Raw genomic sequence first — 23,332 nt, 5'->3', positions numbered from 1 at the left:
TAAAGCAACTCAGCAATGTCTGCCTGAGTCTGCAGACAGCATTCAGCAGAGGCACAGCAGCAGCCACTGGAGCCAGGGAGGAAAAAATCCCCTCAGAGCAGATCATCAGGCCACCTTGCTCAGTGGGGTCTGCTGCTATATGACAGGGAATGTCTTTTCATTGTATGTGTGCACAATGTGGCCCTGATCCTTGATTGGTGCCAATAGGTGCTATCATAATAAAATTAATAAACACTAATAATAGTAAAATACCTCTGTGCTCGCCCTTGAAGGAGGCTACTACTAGCAGCCTATGCTCTGCTTGGCTAGTGCCTGTGGTGGGCCCTATATGGGAGTATATTTAGGGCCCCACCTTGCCTGATCTGACATTGAAGCTGATGCTTTTCTAGGTTTGCTTCCATAAACCCTAATTTTGAGAGGTGGGCTCAAGAAGCAAGATTTGGATTTCAGACTCTACACAGGGTTTGGCTCTTTCCCATTGCTACCATCATAGGAGCTCCATTCACTGATAATTTTAAAATAGACCATTCTGCCATTTTTACATGATTCCTAGAGAGCATTTGATCTTTATTTTTAATCAAAAATTGACTAGATTGGTAAAGTCAGTTTTCATTTGCAAATACTAAGGAGAATTATTATAAAGTTTTAAAAATAGTCTAATGATAGTAGAACTTTCACATGTTGTGTGGAAAGTAACATCATCTGATGTCTTGAAAGAAATATTTTGGTGGCAATGGGAGCTGGTGGGAAAGGGGGAAGGTGGTAGATTCATGAATTTTTTAGGATTTTTCACCATTATTTTTTAATTTTACCCCTCAAATTGTAAAATGTTGAGTGCTCTAGCACCAACATACTTCTCTTCTAACCAAGACATATTAGTTGGCTTCTGCAATTTAGCTCTCAGTTCAGGAAGATACATTGACTTCAATGAGATGAGTCATGTGCATCTACCTGAATCAGGTAGAAAACCTAGGGAAAATATGTTTTATAAATTGTGTCTGCTTGTCAAATAATAGTAAGAATGCAAAAATAAACAAAGAAATAAAAATGTAGATAGACAAAATCCTAAAAGAGAAAACCATATTGAATAATGTCAGATTGAATCTATAAATATACTATACTGCAAATAAATGCTTTACCAAATGTCACCTCCAATGAACCACTGTTGTAATTAACTAGATAGAAAGCATGTTTATTACTGTGCTCTACTAGACAGTATCAGAACTACCCAACTGTATTTCATATGCCACTTTTTTGGCTGATCAAGTTGGTAAGAGCAAACCCACTTTTGCCAAAGAAGTTGGGACAGGACTTAAGAAAGGGACTGTCCCAGCCAAAACGGGATGTATGGTCACCATAATATAGATTATCAGAAGACAGCATTTGCCTATAAGTAAGGATTGCAGAATATGTGCCCATATTGTAGAATAAAAATAAATAAATGCATATCCCATATTTTTAAACCTCTGCTTCCCAGTGGCAGATTCCCATCTCTAAACCTTAGTTTGATACCTCACCCCTATAAACATATATATTTAAAGTATTGTCTGATATTTCCCTTTGCCCTTCATACCAGTTGTATATGTCCATTGGCCCCTCCCACACCCATTTGAAGTCCAAGCTCATAGAAATATTTCATTGACAAGCCCATCCTCTTCCAGGGCTTCCCACCAACTGAATGCCACTTCCTCCTTTTCAATTGACACAGAGTGGTAATGTTAGCAGCTTTTCACTGTCCCAGTCAGCTGAATGACCTGATAGAAGAAGCAAAACAAATTGGATGGAAGACAGACTGGAGATGAGACAGGTAAGCCTGTATTTTTCATGTGCTCCATCAGAGGCTTGTCCACTAAAGTCTGAATTCTGGCAAGTGCTTCATTACAAAAAAAAAAAAAAAAAAAAAAGGCAACCCAGCAACCTATGATTTTTGTCCTTAACGCCATTTTATCAAGGGCAGCTGTGAAACTGATACATATTAAGCTGCTGATCCTGCACTGCTGAAGTCAATGGGAGTTTTGCTATTGACTTCATTGTGAACAGGATCAGGCCACATAGGTTTTATTTTCTAAGCAGTTTCTAAATTACAGGTGTAATTTTACATGCCTGTGTTTCTATGTAATTTTCCAGTACTGAATTTTCACATGCACATATATTTAAGGTTTGCACATCCTGGGTGAAATTCAATGTGCTATACAGAAGGACAGTACTAGGTTTGTGCAGTACTAGATTTAAACAGAAGCTAGGAGCTAAGGTGACCAGATAGCAAGTGTGAAAAATCAGGACAGGGGGTAGGCAGTAATAGGAGCCCATATTTAAAAAAAGCCTCAAATATCGTGACTGTCCCTATAAAATCAGGACATCTGGTCACCCTACTAGGAACCTAAATACCTTTGAGTATCTGAGTCTAAGTCTTTTTATGTTTTAGGTCGCCCTCTGTAAGATGAATGATAGCATGGTGAGGAGGGCTGTATAAGTGTCTAGACACAGAGACCTTGTTACCTGATTGCCATTGAGAAAATGGAACTCGAAATTCAAGAAAAGAATTTTTAAACCAAAGTTGAATGCCTAAATTCCTATAAAGAATACTTGATGATAGCTAATTTTTTTAAAGAAATTGAAATAAAAAAGTCTGATTAAAGAATAAATATCAAAAACCATTATACAAAATGTTATGCAGCAGCAAAGTCCATCGACCCCTTCACAATGATAATAGGAATCAGGGAAAGGTGAAAGCTAATATGAAATGTAATTTAATTAAATTGACTTTTTGCATGTTATAAACTTTAGTTTTCATAATGCTGAAATATTTTGAAAAGCTATGAGCCTTACTTCCTATGAAACACATAAGCACATTGAGAATAATATTACACATATGTTCATGCATGCTGTGCCCAAAATACCTTCTTGGGAGCTAGGAAAATACTGTATAATAGTGAACTATGCTTATAATGGTACATCTGGCACAAATATGACATGAAAAACTAGGAGAGATTTTCCTTTTTCAACAAGTAATACTAAAATTAGATATATACAGAAATATATTAAATAAACATATTAAATAAATTAAAGAAATATTTACACATCTTATTACATCTCTTACAAAAATATAGTACTAGAATTTTCTGCATCATCTGCTATGGGCTTAAAACCATTGGAGACAATAGAAAGGCTCCATTAACTTCAATAGGCTTTGGATCAGGACCTAGATTCCTATGGCTAATTATCTCTGGAACCACTTTACTCATTGGTTAGCATCCTTCCTTTTCTCTCTTGTGCCTGACTGCAGTTTAGCTAGTAAGCTTGCCAAGGGAGAAACTGTGCCTTGTCTTTGTTGATATAGTGCCTAGCACTTTGCAGATGTGACTGCAAACTAATAATAAATGATCATCAGCACTGGCATCTTCAATTGCCCATTACGACACCATTTTTTTTATCAATAAATTCTGTGAAAGAAACTAATTTAAGGGTGGGATTCTCAAAAGCGCTCAGCGTTGGCCTAGTTTTGTTCTCATTGACCTCAGTGGGAAATCTCGACTTTTGCCATTAACTTCTGAGGGATTGGAGTTAGGCCGGGGCTGAAAATACTTTTTTAAATACGTTTGAAAATACTATCCTAAATTGATCAGAGCAGAGTTCTTCTAACTTTATGACTGCTTCCCTCAGCGTAAAGGAGGGATGTGTCTTCCAGATGATGGAAAATGATGCGAAGAGACCACAGCCTCCCTGGAGAGCCTGTTGGGGCCAGTTCAGCTAAAATGTATGTAGTACTGACAGTGAAGGGGGATGCACAGAGTCAGTGTATTCCTTCAGCATCCTTTGCTGGCAAAGTTCCTGTTGTATCTCAAAGCTACCTTCCACTGGCAAAAACACCCAGGAGATGGCTGGCTGTGGTACCATCACATTCCCTCCCTTGAGATGAATCTCTCTTCCAATGCTGAAGAGTAATTCACATCTTCCTGTGCCATCTTGGGTGAAGTTGGCCACTCAGAAGATATAACTGATATGATGAAGGCACAGAAAGAAACAAAAAAGAAGATATTTGGAACCTCTGCAAATGCTAATTAAACATATTATTATGAGAAAAGCAACATCTACTAAAAGGTCAATAGAACTCATTGATACATGGTGGGGTGATGGTTGGGAAATGGCTATTGCAAAGGTGGAAAAGATTTCATAGTGCTTGAGTGATGACTTTGAGGGGATTTATTCTTTGTTCCTGGCCCAGGGCTGTATACACTTTCTATAAAATTAAAAAATATATATTTTAAACAGAAAGCTTAGATTCAATGTCCCAGCACTGAGAAGTCATTTGTGTTTTATAGAATTACATTTACAAGCCTGGTAGATTCATGAAATATATTTTCTCAAGTCAGTTATGAAACTCTAATGGGTTAAATTAACCAGGCCGTATAAATGTGAGCTGAACATATGGTCAGGCCCGCAGAGGGTTTTAAAAAAAAGCAAATGTCTGGTAAAACAAGTAAAGTCCAGCCTCTGAGAGTATGTTGTCAGCATGAAAAGAGCCCTCTTATTTATCACAATGAAAAGAAGGGGACATCCACCATTATTTCACCTCTCTGGCATCACACAGTGAAGTGGATGAGAAACAATGTTTAAATAGAGACAAAGAGGAAAATGATTGGAAGTTTCTTTGGGGAAACTGGTGTGAAGAATGGTGGGGGATGGGTAGAAATCTTTGATGGCTCTGCCTTTAAAGGAAAGGAGAGAAAATCTAAAATGAAGTCCCACAAATTGCAACAAAAATTGCAATTCCTAGGAGCATTCTTTTGTGTTTTGCCTCTAATTGTAGCACTTCAAACCTAATGAGTTGAATGTTTTGGATATTTCAAGTCCTTTAACTGAAACAGTTCATCACTGTAAAACACTTATTACTTGTTTGATTAAAATTGTTTTTCCAAGCTTTAGAATTAATCGTGGAAATCAGTCATTTGGATGCCATGTGAAAGAGGGCACAATAAATATCAACACTGCCTCTTCTGCATGATGTGTCTCTGGATCAGAAATTATTTTCCCATCTCTTTCATTCATTGCAAAGGAATATATTGAAAGGACCAAACATTTATTAGCATGGTTTCCTTTTTCTGAGAGCAATTTGATCCCACAAATTTGTGCCTGCATTTTTAGCACCATCAACTGAATTTCAGGTGGGATTTTCAAAAGTGTTCTGTGTTGTTTTAAATCGCCTCCATTAGAATCAATAGGAGTTTTACTGTTGTTTTCAATTGGAATAGGTTTAGATCTATGCAGAGAGCTTTTCAAAATCGTGTCCCATCTGATCTTTCATGCCTGTAGCATGAGAGTGGGAATGCCAATAAGATATCAATAGCAATAGAAGTATTCCAATTTAATTGTCACTCCCAGGTCATTTTGTGACTGCAAATTCTGCAGGCATGATGTGGACCCATCTCTTTTGAAAAAGTACCCAATAAAGAGCAAACATTTTTGCCAGCATTAATACAGAGTCTTTCTCTTCTAAGTTACTTGCTAAAATGTAGCCCAGGTTGTTAGTGACAGAAAGTTGTGGTAGCTATGGGCCCTCTGGTGTTATAAGTCTGTGCGCTCATAGTCTTCATCCACATCAGAAAACCACATTGGCACTAACTAGTACCCTTTGATAGTCCTTTGATACCCTCCCCTTAAAAGAGGTAGAGCCAATTGAAGTAGCTGAAAAGAATCCCATTAACTTCAATAGGTTTGGATCAAGGCCGTAATGATCATTAAACATTTTTCCCCTGGAATATGTTGTTTACCTATTCGCTGTCAGTAATTTTGCCTGCTATGATGTAAAAATTGTTCCATTTGACTTGTAAAAATGATTTTTTCTAGCAAAATAATCTGCCTTTCACTTATCACAAAATCTAATGTAACTTGATTAGTTTTCACTTTTTCATGCAACGCGACAAGTGAAAGTGATGTTTGTTGATTCACATAATCCCCAATGAGTTATGATGGGAGAAGATCTCTAACCATTCTTTCTTTGCTGTTTATTTTGGTTATTTCACATCAAGATGTGAGCCACATTCTCAGGACCATTTCTTCTGCACCTAGCTCAAGATGGGTGGCTACAAAGGTGGATTTAAGCCACATTTATGCATCATGGGGGTTGCTAAGCATTGGCCCTGTCCTGACATTCAAATTAGAGCAGCCTAAAGGCTGTTCTAACTTGTTCAGGCTCATAATGGCCACCTGGTGTTAATGCAATTGGGGATTGGCCAGACATAGCAGCTCTTTGTTTACACCCCATATGTGGGGCAGAGGATGAGGCAGTGCAGGAGCTGCCATTACAAAGGAATGCTTTCTTGTCCAGTTAAGCCACCTGTGTGGCTATTTTGGGTTTGCAGACCAGTGCAAAGCAGCGATAGCAAGGGTCATGATCAGGCCTAAGCTATTTTACAATACATTGGGATTTTTATTTATGCTTTAGATAAGTGAAATGAATCAACTTTTAGTCTTTGTCACTGTTTCATGTGCTGGAAAAGTATGTGGAGGGAGAGTTGGCTGTTAAAACAAATGAAAATACAAAAACAGAGTGTATAAAAGCTTACCCTATACCTAATCCTTTTGAGAGATTAGAGTTTTAACAGAAAATAGATCCATATAGGTAGTAGGCCTAGTGCCCTTGAGAAACACTCAGAAGTAGCCTGCAGTTCAAAACATTTCGGACTTATGGCTTTACAGGCTTGTTTATTTGACTTATTTACCTGAAGACTTACAGGTTAAACACAGCCATCTGCAGTCAATTGTCCTGGTTAATGGGAGTCATCAAGATTCCAAACGACCATTAATGGCCCATACTTTACATAATTACAATAGGCCCTCAGAGTTGTATTTCATATTTCTAGGTTCAGATACAAGAGTGGTACATTTATACAAATAGGATGATCACATTCAGTAGATTATAGGCTTTGTAATGATACCGTGTCCTAGGGTCTCACCCCCACTTTGAGCTTGTGGGTTCAAAGATGGGGACCCGCAGGTATTCTGCCACCATGTCATAGGGTCTCACCCCCAATTTGAGCTTGTGGGTTCAAAGATGGGGACCCGCATGTATTCCCCCCCCATGTCATAGGGTCTCACCCCCACTTTGAGCTTGTGGGTTCAAAGATGGGGACCCGCATGTATTCTGCCACCATGTCATGGGGTCTCACCCCCACTTTGAGCTTGTGGGTTCAAAGATGGGGACCCGCATGTATTCCCCCACCCTAAAATCCTAGGGTAGGTCTCCTTCGCTGCCACCAGTCAGGTTAAAGTGTCTGACACACTGCCTGTCCCCCAAGCTTCCCCTGGGGAACCCAGATTCAAACCCCTTGAATCTCTACACACAGGGAAGCAGCCCACTTCCCCCCTCTCTCTCTCCTAGCCACTTTGGAGAGATATACACCGAGTCAAATCCTTGACTCAACACAAAGAGGGACTCACTTCCCCCCTCCCCTTCCCTAGTCCTGGAAAGAGATACCTGATTCAAACTGCTTGAATCAAACCTAGGAGGAACTGTCTCTTCCTCCCTCCCCTTCCCCTGAATTTTCACAAGAGAAGGAATTAACCAAGTCCAAAGAAAAGAAAGAATTTATTAAAGAATAAAAAGAAAATACAGAATCTCTATGAGCCCAAGCTGGACACTCATAGGGTATAACCTTATCAATCTCTGGAGAGAATCCCCCTCCCCTTTTCTCAGTAAAAGCAATATCAGCAAACAGGAATAAAGCATTTCCCTTAGCAAACACACAATTGCAAATATAGAAATCAAATCATAAGACTAATTCGCCTTCCTAATTAATACTCACTATTAATTAGCAGAAACTATTCCAGGAGAACTTGGAGACATGACTGTCCTCTCTTAGATCCAAAAAGAGTTCTTGAGACAAACAAAGAAAACACAGACAAAAGTTTCCCTCCACAGAGATTTGAAAAAAATCTTATCTCTGATTGGTCCTTCGGTCAGGTGGTCATCAGGTACTGTATGTTAACCCTTTACAGGTAAAAGAGCCCTTAACCCTTAACCATCTGTTTATGACACGCCCCCCAAATCGCCAACAGTGGGAACTACTGGTGGTGATTTCCTTCTAGAACTTTAAAAGAAACAGAGTTACAAAACACATGCACTATTACATATACTACTAAGTATGTAAACAACAAGGTATTTGACATTGAACAACACTTTTTATGCATTTGACCGGACATACTTGGCAACGTCCTTGCCCATCCTCCCAGTGGAAGGACTTCCCCAACCTGTCCTTGGTTGTGTTCACCCCAGAATGACCACTGGGATGTCATGGCCCAAGCTTAAGAGCTTGTACTGGTACTTAGTTGGAACTACCAACTGTTTTTGAGGATTGTGGCCTTTCTGGTGTCCACCAGAAAGAATGTCCTTATATAAAAGTCCTTGTTTTACAACAAACTGGGATCAATTAGAAGAGCTGAGAGGCGGTGGGTTGCTCCGTGCCACCGCCCAAGCTTTCTTAAGGCTGTCATCGGCTTCCTGCTCAGTCTGGAACTGTTCCCTTGAAGCTGGAGACACCAGTTCCTCCTTAGACTGTGGACTTGGGCTGGGTCCCTCTGGAAGCGATGTAGGTGATGAAGTTGTTTCCATTGACTGTGAACCGCTCTCTGCTGGTGCACAAGGTGATATTTCAGGCTCTGGCTGAGCCTCTTGGGTAGAGTTGTCTGCTGCTTCTGCCAGTTTAGGCCCGTTGGCGCCCCCTGGCGGTGGAGTTGCAAGCACTGTCGTCAGTGCTGGCACTGGTTTTGCCGCTGGTTGCTCTTCCAGTTCTGGTCCTGGGACTGGATGTACTATGGCTGCTGTAGTTGTTGGCATGGGATCCGGTTCCACCACCTCTGTCTGGGTGTCTGGTAACACAGACCGGGTCCTGGTGGATGGCTCAGGAACAGGGATGGGAGTGCCTGCTTGTTTGGCCTGGCTGCGGGTGACCACTCCCCCACTCTTGGTCAGCTTTACATGGTTGGCTAAGTCTTTTCCAGTAGCATGGGGATGGAATAATTGTTATAGACAGCAAAAGTCCACTTTCCTGACCAGTCCTTGTACTGGTCTTTAGGGATGCTGTACCCATGGCAGGTCCTTTTAAAATTTTTCAAGAAGGCCTTAGTGTTCTCACCTGCCATGTAGGTGGGAAATTTCTTGGGATGGGGAACAGTGCCTTTTGGTGCTGGCCACACCCCTCTGCAGTCAGTGAACTGGTTTCCCCAATTCCTAACCCTTTCTATTCACGAAGAGACTGAATAGAAAAAAAACCAAAAACTTTGTATTTGCATTTGTGTAGCTGCTGTTTGCTGATATACTGAGAAGACCAAAAAAAACCCTGGTTTGTCCTGTTTCTAGCACTTGCTAAGTACCTCACAGTGGGGGTCCTTTGTAACAAGCCTCCTAGAAAACTTACCTGTTTCCTAGCTGTTTTTAAGCAGTCAGAAAGAAAAAAAGGAGAAAAAAGAAAAGGAAAAAAAAAACCTTTTCCTAACACAGCCCGTTAGAAAACCTTATTTCCCTCAGCTAAACCAGCTGAAAATCTGTTTCCAAAAAAAAAAATCTCCCCCTCCTGGCTTCCAAGAAGGTGGAAAAACCTGTTTTGCCACTGTCTTTTGCAAATTGCTAAGTACCCTCTCAGTATGGGGTCTCCTATAACAAAGCCTGGTTAGAAAAACTAATTCCCTCCAGCCAAACTGCTGAAACTGCTTCTAACCCTGAAAACTGCTTGAAAACTGCCTTTTCCTCAAGCTGCCTGTCCAAACAACAAGAAAGAAAAACTGCTTCCAACAAAGCCTGCTGGAAAACTTAATTCCCTGCAGCCAAACTGCTGAAACTGCTTCTAACAATACCAGTTAGAAAAGGAATACTTGTAAACTCCCTCTTCTCTCAGGTTGCTTTCCTGCTCTAGAAGAAGAGAATAGCTCCCTTCAGCGTAGCCCAGCTGAAAAAAACTCCTTGTAACAATGGGTTCGAAACTCCGCTGCCACCATGTCCTAGGGTCTCACCCCCACTTTGAGCTTGTGGGTTCAAAGATGGGGACCCGCAGGTATTCTGCCACCATGTCATAGGGTCTCACCCCCACTTTGAGCTTGTGGGTTCAAAGATGGGGACCCGCATGTATTCTGCCACCATGTCATGGGGTCTCACCCCCACTTTGAGCTTGTGGGTTCAAAGATGGGGACCTGCATGTATTCCCCCACCCTAAAATCCTAGGGTAGGTCTCCTTCGCTGCCACCAGTCAGGTTAAAGTGTCTGACACACTGCCTGTCCCCCAAGCTTCCCCTGGGGAACCCAGATTCAAACCCCTTGAATCTCTACACACAGGGAAGCAGCCCACTTCCCCCCTCTCTCTCTCCTAGCCACTTTGGAGAGATATACACCGAGTCAAATCCTTGACTCTCACAAAGAGGGACTCACTTCCCCCCTCCCCTTCCCTAGTCCTGGAAAGAGATACCTGATTCAAACTGCTTGAATCAAACCCAGGAGGAACTGTCTCTTCCTCCCTCCCCTTCCCCTGAATTTTCACAAGAGAAGGAATTAACCAAGTCCAAAGAAAAGAAAGAATTTATTAAAGAATAAAAAAGAAAATACAGAATCTCTATGAGCCCAAGCTGGACACTCATAGGGTATAACCTTATCAATCTCTGGAGAGAATCCCCCTCCCCTTTTCTCAGTAAAAGTAATATCAGCAAACAGGAATAAAGCATTTCCCTTAGCAAACACACAATTGCAAATATAGAAATCAAATCATAAGACTAATTCGCCTTCCTAATTAATACTCACTATTAATTAGTAGAAACTACTCCAGGAGAACTTGGAGACATGACTGTCCTCTCTTAGATCCAAAAAGAGTTCTTGAGACAAACAAAGAAAACACAGACAAAAGCTTCCCTCCACAGAGATTTGAAAAAATCTTATCTCTGATTGGTCCTTCGGTCAGGTGGTCATCAGGTACTGTATGTTAACCCTTTACAGGTAAAAGAGCCCTTAACCCTTAACTATCTGTTTATGACATACCGGACAAGAGACCTTTTACATAAAGCATATTCCAGTTACATTAGCATATTTTCATAAAATCATATAGAGTGCAACGTCACACCCTTCTCTTGAAATATGGTTGTAGTCTTTGTTTAGCCTCTTCTTACTTAAATTTGGGATTTTCCTATTGATAAATGCTGTTATTGCAAACACTGGGCATGCAGTTGTGCATGCATTTTTCATATATAATTGTCTGGACCTAATTCTGATATACATGCTTTAAATGTTAAGTGTGCAATTTTTAAAAGATGAGATCCATTGGTACACCCACATAAAATACCTGCACACTTGTAGTAATTGAAAAAACCCACATTTGTCTTTCCATTGCCAAATCAGTGAACATGCTACCTCATTTGTGCATACAAATGCTAGTTTGCATTTTAAAGGTATGGTTGGTTGCAAAGTTCTAAACTGACCACAGACAGCACTCCAATTTGTTCAGTATTTTGATCTGAAGATCAGTGGGGCACAAAAATCATGATGGACTGATTTGTTTTTTTCTTTAATGCTTGAGTAGTGATCATTTAACAAAGTTTTGGAGCAACTAGAGCCCTTCTAATGAATACAGTTATATATTCCAATGACAGGATAAATTTCAGTTTACTTACCAGCTCCTTGGTCAGATTCTGCTCTCAGTTACACCAGTGTAAATCCAGAGTAACCCCATTGGTGTAAGCAAGAGTAGAATTTGGCCCTTAATGTTTCATTTCCCAAGGACATGGAAATATTTTTTTTGTGGGCAAGGATCAAATGCTATGAAATGGACACTAATTAGAATTATAATTTTAGATATTTTTTCAAAAAATAAATATATCCTTCATAGACATATTTTACAGATCTGTTTTTGCAGAGCTTGGAAAACTTGAACTAACATTTCTGCTTTCAGCTGTCATTCTGGCATTGGAGGTTAGTAAATCAGACATTTTTTTGTAATTGCATGTAAAAACAGACTATTCGCCTTACATTTCAAATTCTGTATTGGCCCACACTCTTGGAATTGCTTGAATTCTTGCTGGCTCACTAGTGAGGTTTTTATTTGCTTTCTTTTCATCTAGAGACATCTGCATTCAAGCTTGTGATGGAGTGTGAAGTGAAATCATTGGGGAAATTGTAGTGGGCATGTGAGCTTGGGAGAGACGTGCGGGGGTGGGGGTTGTTCTTAGTTGAGAACTCTCTTATTCTCACCTACCAGACAGAGACAGCCTTAAATCCTCTCCTTATATACTGCAAGGCAGTTCAACAAATAATACACTGGGGGTGTTCGATAATATTTTGTAAGAGAAAGTAAAATTAAGCCTGGACTACACTGTTAATAATAAATAAAATAATAATGATTGTTTGAGTTGTGGTAGCACCCAGAGGCTTCAGTCTGGATCAGGGCCTTGTTGTGCCAGGCCTCGTACTAACACACAGAAAGACATAGTCCCTGCCTCAAATAATTTACAATCTAAGGATTAGATCTTGCAACTGGATCCCTGCGATAATCTCTGTACCTGAGTGCAGGCATATGGGCATGTCTGGATTACTCCTGCGTATAGGCTTGTGGGTTTTCATTGTGTGTGTCTTTTTTTCCCCATTCCCTTGCAAATGTATCCCTTCTTCAACTTTGCTTTCCCTCCCCCTTTCTGGCAATCAGGTAAGCAAGCTGTTTTTTAATGGCCTCGCTCCTCTTTTACTATCACTCAAGTCAAAACTCAACTCTTCTTTGACGAGTTCCCTGGGTGAAATCCTGTCCCCATTGATGTCAAGGCAAAACTACCACTTCAATGGGACCAGGATTTCATCCCTTCTTTCTGGATCATTGAAACAATGAGCTGGCTTCTAAAATCTCTTATGTCCATATTTAATTCTTGCAGTATGCCATCTGGGCAGTTCTCTTGGTTCCCAATTACCCAAGCATGTTCACCTGCAATAACCCCGGTAGTCACTGCAACAGGGTAAGTAGGAGAGTGGGAATTATTTCTTGATTTCAATTGTATGTAGCTTGTGTGTTGGCATAGTTCTTCAAGCCCTATATTAATCACTGAAACCAGCACATGCTTCACAGTACTGTGAAGTCAGACAACTTATAAAGGTCTCCAAGGCCTTAAATCAGACAGGTTTAAATACCTTCATAGAGCTTAGGATATGGAAGAAGAAGCAGTATAGCACCATGTGTTAGAATGTGTTTGTAGAAGTTGGTGATGGGTTTGGGATATTGAAATATCAACGATCCCTTTCTGCATGGAAGGTAATGTGGTAATAAAGCAAAAAGTATGCTGGCCTAATGCATTTTCATGTAGTATTTTGAAAAATCTTCTCTCTGTATGTCCATCATGCCACAAAAAATGGCAAAACTTCTAGATAATCTGCTAAAAAAATACTAGGTAGACAGGAATGTGAGATAATAACTTTTATTGGCCCAACTTCTGTTGGTGAGAGAGACAAGTCTCACCAACAGAAGTTGGGCCAATAAAGATACTATCTCACCTACCTTGTCTTTAAAAATACTGGCAAGGACCAAGGTGTAGAGTATCACAATATCCACCTTAACCATGGACTGGCAAATTCCACATTGGTTGACATACCTGGGTTTTTACTGTTATGGTGGGAAAATTCCAGAAGAGCTGTTCTCAAATCCTTCAGAAGAAATAGCATGCAACTTCTTTTTACACTAATTGTCAGAAAGGTCAGAATTTGGTCCTGAATTTCAGCCTCCTCCTAGTTCTGTTTGTTTCTGGGCTTTCATTTATAAAGAAATGTATATTTTATTTTGTGTGGTCCATTGTTGAGTTCCTTTGCCTAAGAAAACATGGAAAAATATTAATAGATAGTGTGTACAAATCATCTAAATGTTGTTTTCCAACAAGAATTTGTTTTGAATAAGATGTTCAGATTCTTTCCTGAAACCTGTCTTAAGAAACATACCCAGTGGTTTATAATTTCTGACTGTAAACTATTGCATGAAGTGAATATATATGTTAAAATGTGCACAATGCATCTTTCCACTAATGAGATTTCAAAACCCATCCTGATTCGCTGCTGTTTACATAAGGGAAATTAAAAAATTGATTAGTTACTTCCTTCTCTGCATTTCTATACCTTGAATGGCTATTTGCGGTGGCTAGGCAACCAAACTCACAATCTTTGGAACAAGTAGCAGACTTCACAGCAGCAGGGGCTATGAAGCAAGAGGCTCTGGGATCAATTAAAATGCCAGGCTTTTCCAGGCTAGTTTCCAGAGCATCTGTGCATGATTCCACATAAATTTAGGGAATTAAAGATCAGACAAAGATAAACATTTCTGCGCTTTGGTTAACATTGAATTAAAATGAGGAGATGAAATATGACAAGACCATGCAGACTGAGGCTACATTTACACACCTTTCATTTTATTTTATTTTATTTTATTTTTTTAAACCCAGTTTCAGTATTTTAGGTCTGTCATAACCATAGTCTGTTTAAATCATAATTGGGCAGAGTAGTGTTGGGGCTGCTATTTCAAAGGTTTAAATAAAGATAGTCTGGGTATTATCAAATGGTTAATGTAATATACACTACAATTGTGTATACTTATATGAAAAGATCTTTCAACAAAAAAAAAAAAAAACAGTTTTCCTGTAGTCAGACATTGTTAAAAGAAGAAATCTCCCAATGTAAATAACACATTCTAGATAACACTGTAGCTATAGTCAGTTGGAAAGATTATTTTGTCTTTTGAGGTAAGCAACAATGTTTGTGCGTATGAAAGATACTGAAGTAAATTACATTCCCACCTCAACAAGAGGCTGTAACAGGAAGAAAATAGGTCTCCTTTCTTTCTGTTGTTCTTAGCTATGGGGAAAACAGAGATTTAGCCCTCACAGTGCAGCAGTACTCTTTATAAAAGGGCTTAGTTGAATGAACAACCTACAAGCCTTTCCTTCCTGTGTGTAGATGGAGAGCAGACATGTCACATAAAAGTGATAGGATGATGTCAGCCAGTTCACAGGAGGCGCTAGCTACATGAATAGACACTGCAGAATGAATGAAGAATACAGCACACCACGTGATAACAAATCCTGTGACACTGTTCAAAAATGCTAGAAACAACCCTTCAGTCAAAACAGCAAACAGAAAAAGCAGTTGAGGGCTGAGAAAAATATATAATTTAAAGGCAAATACTAGTTATAATTAAATCATTCTGCTTTATTTACATATGTGCCACTTCTGTCCTCAGAGTGATGAGCATATACATAGGTAAAGGTGATAATTTGACCCTTTAATTAGGCTGGGATTTTCGGAAGTGTCTAAGGGAGTTAGATGGCCAACTCCTTTAGACACTTATCAAAATCCCATCTCAAATGCTTCAATTAATGCAAATTTACTACAGCCCGTCATTTTATTTGCACAGACTCTAAAAGATACAGAAGCTTCCCACTGGTTCTAGACTACTGAAATTAGGTTTGGTAACAAGGTGGTTTGTGTTAAGAAGCATATGTAGGTGTAATACAGACTTTGCCATGGTACTTAGGGAGCTGTATTAAGAAAAGCAAGGAGATGAATAAAACTCAGGCAGTATATGGTATTAGGCTCCAACACAGGTATAGGAGAATTTAATACAGTCTAGGAGAAAACTCTCTTAGAGCATGTTTGTGACAATTTATTGTGTATTTTATTGGTTTCTGAAGCCTAAATCATGTTATACAATGCCAGCTCTTTCTGATGCTTAAGAAAGGATGAAAGTTTTATGAGCACTGATAGCTGCTCTTTTGATATACTTCTTAGAGCTATCTGAAGTAGAGCCTTCTTGGGCCAGCATAACTTTAGCCTCTCTTCCTGTGATGTGATCGCATCTCCACCATCCATCTTTCTTGTTGAGAACATATTTTAAAGGAACGTGCCAAAGGACTTACCCCATATCCATTGTTATTAGGTTTTGGCACCCCATGCCAATCTCAGGCTATAGAAGATTGTCTCCAATTGTTTAAAGTCATTTACAAAATCATAGTGGACAATCTGCCATGACTACTCCTCTAGGTGCTCATCTTACCACCATCTATGGCATTCCAAGTCCTCAGATCTCTTCTCCTAACACAGCTAACAAAGCCCCAGGAAGAGGTGTCCATCACAGTTCCCTTTCAGTGTTACAAGTTAAAATGAATTAAGCCATGAACAAAATATTTTTCCAACCTCAATATTAAGTCAAACCTTTTGTGAGGATTGAAAAGTGTGATTCGCCTTTTTGTGTGCTTAGTATACTTTTCTTACACATCCACATTTTAGTACTCCTGCTCCTCTGTGGGTCCAGCCCAGCTTAAAACCAAGAAGTAGTGGAAATCTCACGCAAAGGCATATTTTGACATTTATGGCTTGATTTCTTACCCAAAGAGAACTGATGGGTGAAGAGACGTCTACTCCTAAACCCCAACCTTGACTACATGTATGAGAAAAGAGGTCTGAGCATATCCCACACTTATTATATAAATAATAACATAGTTCTATAATAGTAGCACAATATAATTAATCACCTTGTAGATCTCTGACCTAGTTTCCTTCAAAGTATTTATGTGTATGTGTGTTCTGGAGTTAGTTTAAATACATCTATACCATATCATCATGCCCAACCTTGCCTTCTTTGGAGAAAAGCAGTAAATGTTTACTAATTCTTCTTCTTTTACTTATTTTACTTCAAATTTAAACTGTACAGGGCCCAGAATTTTCAAATGGCTTCCCTTATTGCGTCTGCAATTTTTTTCATCCTTCTCTATTTGTGAATATAATCCTTCCCTTTTTACAGGCAAAATTTTTAAACTGGCAGTGCAGTTACCTGCTTTTTCCCAAAATATGGCCTTTTTTGTGTGTGTCAGGGTGAGAGATTAACAGCTGACCTTCAAGGGCCAAATTCTCAATTACATTTGACGAATTTCTGTTAAGTTTATATTTAGTTTCAGATATTCGAGATTAATAAATATAGCATTCTACATCTAATTTGTGTCACATTTGAAAACACTTTGTTGACTATACACACAAGAGCATTAAAGTGATGCAATGTGTGCACCTAGTAAATTCCATCTTCCTTCAGATTAGTACCTTTTTCTTTGCTCTGTAACACAGGGGGTCACAGTGAGAGAGATGCCACAGACACATTGTACACTATGAACGAAAGTGTCTGAACGTAGTTCATGATGACCTTGGACCAATGCAGTGCAAAAATCAGCAACCCCAACTACAGTGGGCCTGATTCTGATCTCAGTTACAGGGATAAGTCCCTTAGTGCAGAACAGGGATACGTCCATTGAAATCAGTGGAGACACCATGGCATGAAACTGGTGTAATATCAGTGTCAGGTTCAGCCATTTCAATCTTTGGGCTAAACTGAATGCAAGGGATGACATCTAGTTACACTACCCCAGGAGTTGTCCCCTGCTTCTTTCTTTCTTTCTTTCTTTCCATGGTGTAGCACACTCCCTCCATTGTGTGCACTTAGTTCTTCTGCTGGTTGGTATGTAGTAGAGGTGGAGCCAAGACTCAGTTCACTCCCTATACCTCTCTGCTCCAGTCCCTTCCAGCTCCTCGTTATGAGAGCAGGGCCGGCTCCAGGCACCAGCACAGCAAGTAGGTGCTCGGGGAGGCCAACGGAAAGGGGCGGCACATCTGGGTCTTCGGTGGCAATTCGATGGTGGGTCCCTCAGTCCCTCTCAGAGGGAAGGACCTGCCGCTGAATTGCCGCCGTAGAAGCCCTGTGTGAGAGTAAAGTGTACAGCCTTTGCTCCTCTCCCCACCTGCCCTTTCTGTGTTGGACTTAAGATCTGGTGAGCCCTAATATGGCCACCAAAGGGTGGAGGAAAGGCATCTGACTCTCTTGTACCACTGCATTAAGGCCAGTCATAATCTAGTCCTTTCATGGGTTTCAGTAAGGAAAGCAATTTCTAAGATGCTGTGAATAGATTTTTGCATGTATCTTACACCATTTTCAGAAATGATGTCAGCATTTATATGGAGTAAAGGAGTCTGAAGTAGCTGTAAAGCAATTTGACATACTGCACAGTCTGATCATGACTAAAACTAAACATTACCCTTCCTCCAAAAGCTATCTGTGATTGTCTACAGTGGCATCTGCCTGCCTGTTAAATAGTCATTAACACACACTGATAGGAGCTTGGAGAACGCATAATAATTGCTGCACTTCTACTGCAAATACAACTGTGATTTAATGTATCAGGTAAAGAGTATTTACTTTTTAAAAAGTATAATTATATTTCTGAAGCTTCATGCAGCCAATTCTTTTTACACTTTAAGCAGGCGAACTTGGATCCCAGGCTCAAAGTGTGGGTTTAATTATAGATGGAAATCATGCCCTTCATTATTATTTCATTTTAATACATTTAAAAAAAAAAAAATGTTTAAGCATGCTCTTAAAGTTACAGGCACAAAATCTTATCCCTCTTCTGTATAAATTACATTATAATGTCCCCATACTAATGAAAATAACTAGCAGCTCCTCTAAAAGGAGGGTTACAACAGTGAAAAAAAGCATACTCCCAGGTTGGATAATAAACGTAGCATGCTGAATTTATTGTGACTACTGATGTGCCAGGGCATGTGATTCAAAAGCACACACTCTCTCTCTGCTCTGCTGGCTTGCTTCATCCTTGTGAACTGGTAGGATATTGGTGTCTACAAGGCTTCTGCAGGAGCAGGGCCAGCAAATGGCCTGCAGGAAACACCCACACTTGGTTTGCTGTTGTTGGGCCATCCAGCTCAGAGACAGAATTTTGACATCAGCCCAGTCCTCTTTTTCTTGAGCATCAAAATATCTAACAGGAAGATGCTTTAAAACAAAACAAACAAATGCAAATCTTTGGGGAGAACAGCATAGCTTGAGGCCTGTCAGCCTTGACTGTGTCACTTTACACTTTTGCACTGCTCCAGCAACCTTAAACTTGCTGGATCCTGTCACTGGAGGATTTCCCCCTAAGTAAGAGAATCCGCAAGTGGCATGAGCTTTCCTCAGCCATACCAGAGAATCAAGGCCGCTGTCATTATAGCTTTCAGAATATCAATCATATTATCTACCTTAAAACTTATGGGGCAAAAATCAGACATTCCTGAAGTTTCATAAGAAGAAAGAGGGTATGTTTTTCAGAGCATTGTGCTGGGTTTTAGCCATACAGTTCCCAGTAAAATCAATGGCTAGTACCTGGCCAAAACCCCAAGCAGCCCTTTGAAAATCTACCCTGAATGTGAATAACTATAAAATATATTTTAGTGCAGATGAATATGCTTCTACTGCACCGACAACTGTAAAAATAAAATGTCTCCCACTGCCGCCAACGCATAACCCCCACAGATTACAACAACACATGTGCTCACAAATGCAGCACAGATATAGCCTAAACTTGGCTTACTAAAATGAACCACAATAATTCTTTCCAAGAAATGGTTTAATTGTGTTGGCCTTGAAGGTTATTCATATTCTTGGCAGACAACCTGAATAACAGAATGCTGTGAGTACACACGCTTACTACATATAGAGCAGCTATTGCTGCACTTTCTGTTGCCATTCTGGTGCACCAGCCAGCATGGCATCTAATTCTTCTGTTTACCACTGTTGCTGGCAATGGTTGTGCAGCTGTTTCTGTGCTGCAGCCCAAGCTTTGGTTTCTCCGAAGTGTGGGTTTTGTTGCCCTCCTATTGATGTCCTTGTCAACCAGGCAGCGAGTGAGGTTTGGCTGGAACACTTGTCAAAGACATTGACTTTCATCTTGCTTATAGAAAATTGTTCACCTTGATGCTGAAGCCTACTGCTAATCCAACATCACGATTTTTTAATGCAAAGACCAATGCGTGGGTTCATCCCTCACTCTTCTTTAGCTTTGGACCATATAGGATTGATAGTACCATATATATGACACTTTCTGTTAGAAAATTTTTGCATGCATTGAAGGGGAAAAAAATGTCACCCAGGACATTTTCCCCATTCTGTCCCTAGCTTCACTGTATCTGGGTGTTTGGGGTGGGGCGGGGGAGGGAGGGGCAGTGTTATGCTAATGGAACTTGAAGTTTCAGGTGATAAAATATATGCAGTGGAGCATTACCATATCTTCATGACATAATTAGCTGCCTGTTATAGAATGGGCCCGATCCTCAGCTGTAGAAAATTAGAATATCTCATTGCCAGCTGAGGATCTGACTGTATGTACTGTCTGAAACAACAGTTCATGAAGATAACAAGTTGTTCACTGACTCAAGAGTGAGTTTCAGGTAGAACTGGTTGAATTATTCATTGAGAATAATGTTTGTTAGGAACTCTGCCCCTTTTCTGTTTGTGTCATTTGTGAAGGGCTTGTGATTTCTTTGAAAGTCTTTGTTATGTGTAAGTATTCACTAGATACTGTAAATCAGTATTTTTTGGCCTATGGATTGTGTGCAGATTGTTCACCTTGGGACAGATCCTTATCTGGTGTAAATTGTCACAGCTATGACAATTTTCACAACTGTCATGGCTCCATGAGCCAAGTGAGGATTTTCCCCCATTACAATTTCTTCTTCATATTTTAGAGTTCATCACCTAAGCCAAAAGGTATTGGTTTTGCTCCTAGATAGGATGACTGAAATAGGATAGCAGTGACTAGACACTTATAAATTATTGATATTATATTATAGTATTTCTTAATTAATTACTATTATCATGTATTTACTTCTGTCCTGGGAGCATCCAAGACCCCCAAATACTGAGTCTCCCATACAGATTTTTTGAGTGAATAAATATTAATATTAAAAATACATTAACTTTTCAGGATTCATGACAATTTTAATGACTAGCCAATGGATTCTGAACACCCATGAATGATTAATAAGAGGATTTCATGAATAACAACAAATGAAACTCAGAGCTGGGATTCATAAATCAGGTTTTCACTATCTGAGCAGTACCTGTTCCTGTTAGACATTTTCAGAGCTGCACCAGTTTTCACATAAGTCAAAATGTATCTAGCATATGTCATATGAGAGCTCTCTCATTTTCTTTTTCTATGTATATTTATATGCTTATTGTCAAAATATATCTGCTTCCCAAGATCTTTGAAACTGTTCCATGCCACACTTTACAGCTCAGATATTGTATCCTTCTGTATCTAACCACAGAGAATGTAATGATTCAATATTTTCCACAATACATGCCCACAAGAATAGCCAAACCAATGAATGATTCAGTTTTACAGGCCTTAACATGCTTTGAAAGTCTTTGATCATAATGCTGTTATTCAGTTCAGTATAGCATAAGGCAGTGGTTCTCAAACCTTTGTACTGGTGACCCCTTTCACATAGCAAGCCTCTGAATGCGACCCCCCCATATAAATTAAAAATATTTTTATATATTTAACACCATTATAAATGCTGGAGGCAAAGCACGGTTTGGGATGGAGGCTGACAGCTCACGACCCCCCATGTAATAACCTCATGACCCCTGAGGGGTCCCGACTGGCAGTTTGAGAACCCCTCGCATAAGGCATTCAGGATGACATCCTGGCCTCATTAAAGTCAATCAGATTTTCACCATTGTCTTCAGTGAGGGCAGGATTTCACTCTCAGACTCCATTTTAAATTAAGTCCTATTCTCACTATTGTTTCTGGGGTTCTGAAGATACGGAAAGCACCTTCGATGTCACATGAAATGCATGTTCGATATCACAAACATACAGTAGAGGTGATTCTTGGAGTACCTCTAATGCTCTCTTGGTTTCCTCTTGGCTGTTGAAGTATCCCTATACCATTCCATTTAATTTATTCTCATAGAGTTATGCCGTGACAGATATTAATGGAACAGAAGATCCAGGTGCAGGAGGCTCTAGCCTGTAGCAATACCTTTGCTATTGCATGTCTGTGATCCCTTTTTGAGGCCTAAACCATAAGGTGGATAAAGTTCAAGAGGATATACTGATTTTATAGACTTGGGGAGCATCCTTGGGGGTTTTTCTTCAGAAACTGTTTCATAGCTATCATCAGACTTCTAATCCTCATTGTTAGTGCCTCTTCTTTATGGATGTTGATACTGATCCTGTGCAGGATCTAACTTGTATATTGACTTCAGTGGAACTCCTTACATACATATGTCAAGTGGTATACACATGGAAGTGTTTGCAAGATCAGGGATCTTCAGAATTCAAAGTTTGTTGAAAGTTCATGCAGTGTTATTGGTTTCAGGGCTTGCTGGGCTTCATATTTCATTATATTTCCTCTGGTAGTTATAGCCATACATTAAAGGCCAATCATTACCATCTATGCATTTCTATAAGTTCTTTTATAAGAACTGTCCTTCAGTGAAATTCTTGTGGCTGTAGCCACCTCCCATAAAAATAGTAGAAATGTATATATGTGAAGCAAAACAGAGGAATAATGACAATAGTATCAATTAACAGGAATGCAATATTTCTGTGAGCTCTGCTGTCTATTTACATCCTGGTGGAAAACTGAAAATAAAAGAGTGCTAATGGCTACAACCAAGCAACTTGCATTAACTGGCCTCTCCCTTGACCATTTTTAAATTCTCCACTTTAAAACCAGATTATGGAGTATTAAAAACTAACACACATGAAGACAACTTAAGTAAGGTTTAAGGTAGCTCTCAAAGATACATATGTAAAATTAATCAAGTGTTTGTTTTATCATCTGAACTTGTCCAAGAAGGCATTGAATCTTCTCCTTCTGTTGCTATGTTTTTATTTATTATTATTACACTTATTATTATATAATGCCAGAAGTATATCCAGTGTTTTTTTTAAATACCAAAAATAAGACAAGAATGCTTGCCTACTCTCTTGGAAAAAATAAAGCTCTTTGGTCCTTTTTCAGATATCTAATAATCATATCAGCCTACAACATAAATATATATCCTGTGTGAGACATAATTAGATTCAAAAAAGCTTACCATGGGATGGTTTTGACCTCAGAATAGGTTTGCTCTGTGGAGCTGGGACTGATACCATAGGGGTAAAACAGATTGCTTGCTGATGCTCTGATGGGAAGCACCTGGAAGACCCAGGTGTGTATACTGATAGGGAATGGGACTATAAAAATGAGTCAGAAGAGTTTGGGCCCAGATCTACAAAGGGATTTAGGTGTTGCTACAAGGTTAGGTGGCAGCTAAACAGGGATTTTGTAGTGCCTGAATCTGGGACTTAGGTGCCTAAATCCTTTTGTGGCTTGGGCCTTACTAAGGAAAGTGCAAGAAACCAGATAGGAAATGTTCTGCAATAGCTCAGACTTAAGTAGTGTGCAGGCTTTCTACACTGAGTGAGAGCTATCAGGAAACACTCTACATATTGAGAC

General features: G+C 39.6%; 1 long non-coding RNA gene across 1 annotated transcript; it reads right to left on the bottom strand.

Annotated features, from left to right (window-relative positions):
- Window positions 1-580: 580 nt before the first annotated feature.
- On the bottom strand, window positions 581-23,052 carry LOC120404242. The gene is made up of 3 exons (XR_005597885.1): window positions 22,932-23,052; window positions 13,609-13,822; window positions 581-1,754 (listed from the first exon to the last, which is right to left on the bottom strand). It is a non-coding gene; the product is annotated as an uncharacterized LOC120404242 (long non-coding RNA).
- Window positions 23,053-23,332: the final 280 nt, after the last annotated feature.

This window comes from Mauremys reevesii, linkage group 4 (assembly GCF_016161935.1).
Source record: "Mauremys reevesii isolate NIE-2019 linkage group 4, ASM1616193v1, whole genome shotgun sequence".
In the NCBI taxonomy this organism is placed as follows: Eukaryota; Metazoa; Chordata; order Testudines; family Geoemydidae; genus Mauremys; species Mauremys reevesii.
This window is presented reverse-complemented; position numbering and strand designations above follow the sequence as displayed.